A 6,000-nucleotide genomic window follows, 5' to 3' on the forward strand; every position below is an offset into this window, starting at 1 on the left:
GTTAGGGCAGTTATGCATGCTCATGGACTATCAAAAAAGAGCCAGTGTCCGAGGCAAGGCTGCACAGGGACCGAAACGGTAAGCCATGTTTTTTGGGAGTGCGGGTTTGTGCAGAGGGTATGGAGCTCCGGCCGACACCTCTTCGCACAAGCAGGTCTGGATCTACCTTTGTCACTGAACGTGGTGATGAGAGGAGTGCCCGGTTCCCGAAGATGGACGACTGCCTTCTTGTTCTGGTTCCTGATCAGCCTCACGAAACTGTATGTGTGGGAGGCCCGAACAGAACTCATTAGGCATGGAGTGGAAGGGACGGCTGCTGCCATTTTAAAGAAGGTGAAAGCGGATGTCCTCCGCAGAATACGATGGGACATTAAACGCTGGGGTTTTGCGGCCGCAAAAGAGAGATGGAAGGACTTGCTCACGTGGTGCTAATGGTGGAGGGTAGGATAATTCTTTAAACTGTGTTTCTTTTGTACTGTTTTATAATAAAACATAAAAAAAAAAAAATCTGTTCTTATCAGTTTAATATCTGATACGTCCCCCATCGGGGGACCACATATTAAACGGATTTTTGGAACAGGGAGCTGGATCAGGAGCTTGCTCCGTCCTCTCCACGCATCGGCCCGGTATTGCAGCGCCTCCGGGAGCGGTGCACCACCTTCTCTCAGCGGTGAAAAGACAGACGTAGCTAGCGAGCGAGCGAGCGAAGTGGACTGGAGCTCCTTCTTCTCGGGTCTCGTCTCTCGTCCCTCGTCCATCTGTGTGTCTCTGTGTCCGCCTCTCTCTCGCCCTCTCCGTTCCCGTGCTCCCTCTGTGCGCTTTCCCGCGTCTCGACTCTCTGGGCAAGCAGGCCGGCCCCCTTTTCGGCTGCCGTGCGTTTTCCCTCCAAAAAACTTAGGTTTTTCAGCCTTTTCCCAGGGAGGCAGGCGTGGCTTGCTTGCTTGCTTGCTTGCTTGCGTGCGTGCGTGTCCGTCCCCGTCCCTGCAGGCGGGCCCCTTTCGACAGCTGGGCGTTTTCCCTCCAAAAAACTTAGTATATCCACCTTTTCTTTCTTTTTTTTCGGCAGGCAGGCAGGCAGGCGTGCGTGCGTGCGTGCGTGCGTGCGCGCGCGCGTGCGCGTCCCCGTCCCTCCCTCCGGAGAGAGAGCTGCCCCTTGCCTCTGCCCGCAGGTGCTGGCGCTCGGCTTTCGCTTGCAGCCGGTTGGGCACAGCTGCTGCCGGTGGGAGGGGCCTAAGCTAAGGAGGCCGGGCGGCTGGCGCCCCCTGCGGCTGCGGTCGTTGTCGGGCCGTTGACAGAAGATCAAAGAGCAGGGCCCCCGCCCGGGATTGGCAGGAAGGCAGCCAGGCAGGCAAGAGAGAGGGGGAGCAGAGTCCCGCTTTGAGGCCTCTGGCTGCAGGGAGGCCGGCAGCTGCGCGGGTCCCGGGCTCCAGAGGAGTCGGCCTGCGCCACTGTGCGCCAGCGGAACGCCCGCGCGTCGCTCCGCGCCTTTGTGGGCATCGCTTCTCGGCCTTTTGGCTAAGATCAAGTGTGTGGCCTGACCGCAGCTTGCATCTTAGCCAGGAGAAAGGGAGAGACGGATCGCTTGTTTCGGGGAGACTCAAAGCCTTTTTTGTGGCGGTTTTTTTCCGGCCATTTTTGAGACGATGGAGGGAGGAATCTTTTCGAGGGAAGGAAGAGTGCGACATGCTGTGCGTTTTGTGTTACGAGACAACGGGGAGAAGACGGAGTTCATTTCAAGGGACAGTTTCGAGGATGAGGTGATCAGAGATGCCCTGCACCTGGAGCCTGAGGACGTGTTCTGCTTACAAGACTTCCCGGGTAAGAGGTGTTTTGACCTTTCGCTCAACTCAGAGAATCTTGTCAGGGGCGTTTGGGCAGAGGTGAACAGAAGGAAAGAGGAAAAACCTTTCGTGGATTATTATGTGGAGCCTTTGTTTGCCAGGGAGTTAAGAACCTTGACAGTGGCAATGTTTAACCCCTATATGCCTGAAGAAAACATAGTCTGTTTTTTGAAGCGCTACGTGGATATTCAGGGCATAGGGGTGAAGATAATAGACAGGAAAAACTATTGGACAGGGAAGTGGCGTTACAGGGTGCGTTTCAGAGCGAATGGGTCAGCACCGGACGGTCTTTTGCACCCGCCTGCATCACTTGAGATAGGCTCCAACAGGGGGTACTTGTTCTATTACGGACAGCCCTCGGTTTGCAGGAGATGTAGGAAGGAGGGACATCATGTGGTGGATTGCAAGGAGCGAATCTGCAGAAGATGTGAGGGTGTTGGTCACCTATCTTCAGAATGCAAGGAAGAGAGGAGGTGTAATCTGTACGGAGGTGCAGGGCATATATTTAAAGACTGTGCTTTACGGAAAAGGACTTTTTCAGAAGTCGTTAGTGGAGTTGCAGGTGAAAGACCAGGTGCTGCAAATGAAGAGGAGAGACGAAGAGAGGTGGATGAAGGTGGGGAGGCTGACAATAGGGAACCTGGAAAAAATGGAAACCGAAGGTTTTCAAAAGATGGAAGTTTCTTAACGGTAGAAGAAGAGGAAACCGGAGAAGTGGTGAGAGAGGCAGAAGAAGGGGCGGAGCTCAATTTGCATATGCAAAGTGAGCCCAAAGATGGAAGTTTTTCTGAAAAGGACAGCTTTTCAGAGGTTTCAGAGACGCCAGGACTAGACTTTTTGAAAGCAGCTGCGATGGAAGTGGGGCAGGAGGTGCAAAGTGTCCAGGAAGGGAGTTGGGGAGAGAGGATGGAGGAAGAGGAGGGAGAAGGGCCGTCGGTGTCAAAAAGATCCATAAAGAGGAAGGCACAAGGCTCAGATGCTCTAGTGGCCAAAAAGGCAGATAGAGGTACTGAGGATTTGTCACTGAGTGATACACCTGTTTCAGAGGTCCTGGTGGCAGTTTACACACCTGGAGAGGGTGAAGTCCATGATGAGGGACTTGTTCTGTCCCAGTCCGGAGATTGCTCAGTATCATCAGGAGCTTCTTGCATACCTGAAACGGATGAGGGCAACCAGGTACTTACCGGAGGTGGGGGTGTCCAGGCTGAGCAGAAGCTGAGGAGTGAGGAGGGCCTTTGGCTCGATTCGGACCTCCCCAGAGATTTCATCGACCTATGCAAATGGAACGAAAAGAATAGAGATGTTCATTGGCCAGCCGGGTTTGAAGAACAGGATCTGCAGAAGAAAGGGATTAAGTACAAGTGTGAGTACCTTGGTAAAGAAGTGAGACGCATTCAAATATATGGAAGAACCCACTCAGAGATAGGTTCAAAAAAGTGCCTTTTCTCGGATTTAGTAAAGCAGTGGAGGAACAGTGCTGGGAAGGCAAAGGAAGCCTTTGCTTCAGGGGTGTACAGAAAGGAAGGAAGGTATGTGAAAAAGTTGGATGCCTCATCAGGTTTTTTAAAGAAGTGTGAATGGCAGAACGGAAATGTGAGGTTCCCGAACAAGGCGGGTGGAATCAAAAACATACTCAGAAGATTTCCGGGAGTGAAACTCGAGAACGAAGGAGCGGCTAGGAGAATCACAAGATTGACTGTGAGTGGTCATCAAGAATCGGAAGTGCGGGACGCTTACATAGCGGCGATGGCCATTATAGACAAATGGGAAGAGAAAATGTAAAATAATTATTCATGACCATAAAAGTCCTCACGTTAAACACCAGGGGGCTGAGGGACAAAGTGAAAAGGACAGCAGTCTTTCAGTCTTTGAGGATTTTTAATTTCGATGTCTGTCTTTTGCAGGAGGTTCATTTGAAAAATGATAATGATGTGGTTGGTTTTGCGCGTGAGTGGGATAGAGGTGATTCTAGGTGGAGTGTGGGTGGGGTTCACTCATCGGGTGTGGGTGTGTTGATTGGAAATCGGGATGTTTTAGTCGAGGGGAGTGTTGCAGTGGTACCGGGAAGAGCTTTAAGTGTTGATTTGTGCATTGGTGAGTGTAACTTTAGAATAGTGTGTGTCTATGCTCCTGCTGTAGGGTCAATGAGGGCAGATTTCTTTAAAGAACTGTTCCCTTTGTGTGCCACGAATAGGTTCCTGGTTATTGGTGGTGATTTTAATGTTGACCTCTTTAATAAGGAAGAGGCAGGGGCAAAGCAGCTGCGCACACTATTGACGCGCTTTAATTTAGTTGATAGTGCAGTGCGTTTTCGAGCAAAAGGGGTGGTACCTACCTGGAGAAACACAGCGGGTGTAGCGAAGCGCCTTGATTATGTTTTTGTATTCAGGGAGGTGGCAGTTGGTGGAGTAAACACTCATCCGGCCTGGCTTTCAGATCACGATATTGTAGAAGTGGATTTGAGCCTGGCAAGAGGAATGTATGGGAAGGGTGTATGGAGAATGAATGTTGAGGTGTTGGAAGAGAGAGAGTATGTGGATTGTATGAGTTTGTATTTGAACAGGTGGCGGGAAGAAAGGCGACAGCATGTTCCCACGTTGGAATGGTGGGAGCAGATCAAAAAGAAAATTAAAAAAGAAACGAGGTCATATTGTCGTGAACGTCAGAAAAAGGTGAGGAGAGAGGGGAGGCTGCTCCAGGAAGAGCTGAATAAGCTCTACGCTCTCCTTAACGAAGGAGTGCCAGTGGACATGGCTGAGGTGGCAGCCTCAAAAAGAAAATTAAGGGCATATCACGAGGAGAGGGCAAAGAATTTTATTTTTAAGGCCCAAGTTGACTCATCCCTGCAGCAAGGGACCTGTGTTTCTTATCTTTTTAGACAGGTGAGAAAGCAACAGGTTAAAAGAAGGCTGGACGGGATACAAGTGGATGCGAGCACAGTAGTAGCAGATAAAGAAGGCATGTTGGAGGCAGTGTTTGGTTATTATCAGAATCTCTTTTCTGAAAAGGAGATGGGAAGGGAGACAGATTTCGCCTCCCTGGATTGTATTGTCTCAAAGCTGCCAGAGGAGAGTAGGGCCCTCTTAGAAAGGCCGTTTACATTAGAAGAGCTCAGGGTGGCCTTAGCTGGCTCAAAAAATGGAAAGGTGCCTGGAATTGATGGTTTGCCATCAGAATTTTACAGGACCTTCTGGGGTATATTGGGGCCGATCTTGCTTGAGGTAATGAAGGAGGTTTTTTGCAAGGACGTTTTGGGAAGATCGATGCGGGAGGGGGTTTTGACTCTGCTGTATAAAAAAGGCCAACCGACAGAGTTAGCGAATTGGAGGCCTTTAACTATGCTTTGCTCAGATTATAAACTGTTCGCAAAGGTGTTAGTTAATAGAATGAAAGGGGATTTGGACAAAGTGATTGGGAAAGATCAGACGTGTGGGGTCCAGGGAAGGAAAATTACCTGGTCATTGCAGTTGGTTAGGGACATAATAGCGTGGTCCGAGCAGAGGAATATCCCCCTTGCACTGGTGAGCCTTGATTTGGAGAAGGCCTTTGATAGAGTGTCACATAAGTTTTTGTGGGCCGTGATGGAGAGGATGGGTTTTGCAGTGTCCTGGACAAGGAAACATCTGGAGTCGGTGGACGAGTCGGAGCTGCTGGATCACAGGGCACTGTATTGCGCTATAACAGAAAGAGGAGAAGCCAGGGTTGTGGGGGGCGTCGCAAATGAGATCTGGGGAAGAGTGCAGCCCAAGGGTTTGCGTTTGGACTGTCTAGACCTCAATTGGTTAACGGTATGGAAGAGACTTCCAGTAAGATCCGTATTATATAAACATAAGTTGACTAAACAAGTCGGGTGCCCTCGAACTGGATGTTGTGGTGAGGAAAGCATCGAACATGTATTTTGGTTCTGTAATTTTGCGCAAAAAGTGTGGGAAAAGAGTAAAATTGTTTTGGAAGCTATAGATAGCACCTTTACGATAAACCTTGCAACAATAATGTTTGGTATAAGGAGGGGGGGGAGAACGAAAGAAATGTGTTTTTTGTTATGGTTTTTAATTAGCTTTGTGAAAATAGAACTGTGGGCTGCAAGAAATTTGTTGGTGAAGAAGGGAGTGACATGTGATGTGGGAGGGGTGTGGAACAAGGTATTGTGGGATGTCAG

At 49.9% G+C, this 6,000-nt stretch overlaps 1 non-coding gene across 1 annotated transcript; it reads left to right on the top strand.

The window, feature by feature from the left end:
- Positions 1-465: 465 nt before the first annotated feature.
- On the top strand, positions 466-660 carry LOC138223403 (U2 spliceosomal RNA). Its single transcript, XR_011181844.1, has one exon. It is a non-coding gene; the product is annotated as a U2 spliceosomal RNA (small nuclear RNA).
- Positions 661-6,000: the final 5,340 nt, after the last annotated feature.

The sequence above is a fragment of the Lepisosteus oculatus genome, chromosome 16 (genome assembly GCF_040954835.1).
Source record: "Lepisosteus oculatus isolate fLepOcu1 chromosome 16, fLepOcu1.hap2, whole genome shotgun sequence".
Taxonomy (NCBI): domain Eukaryota; kingdom Metazoa; phylum Chordata; class Actinopteri; order Semionotiformes; family Lepisosteidae; genus Lepisosteus; species Lepisosteus oculatus.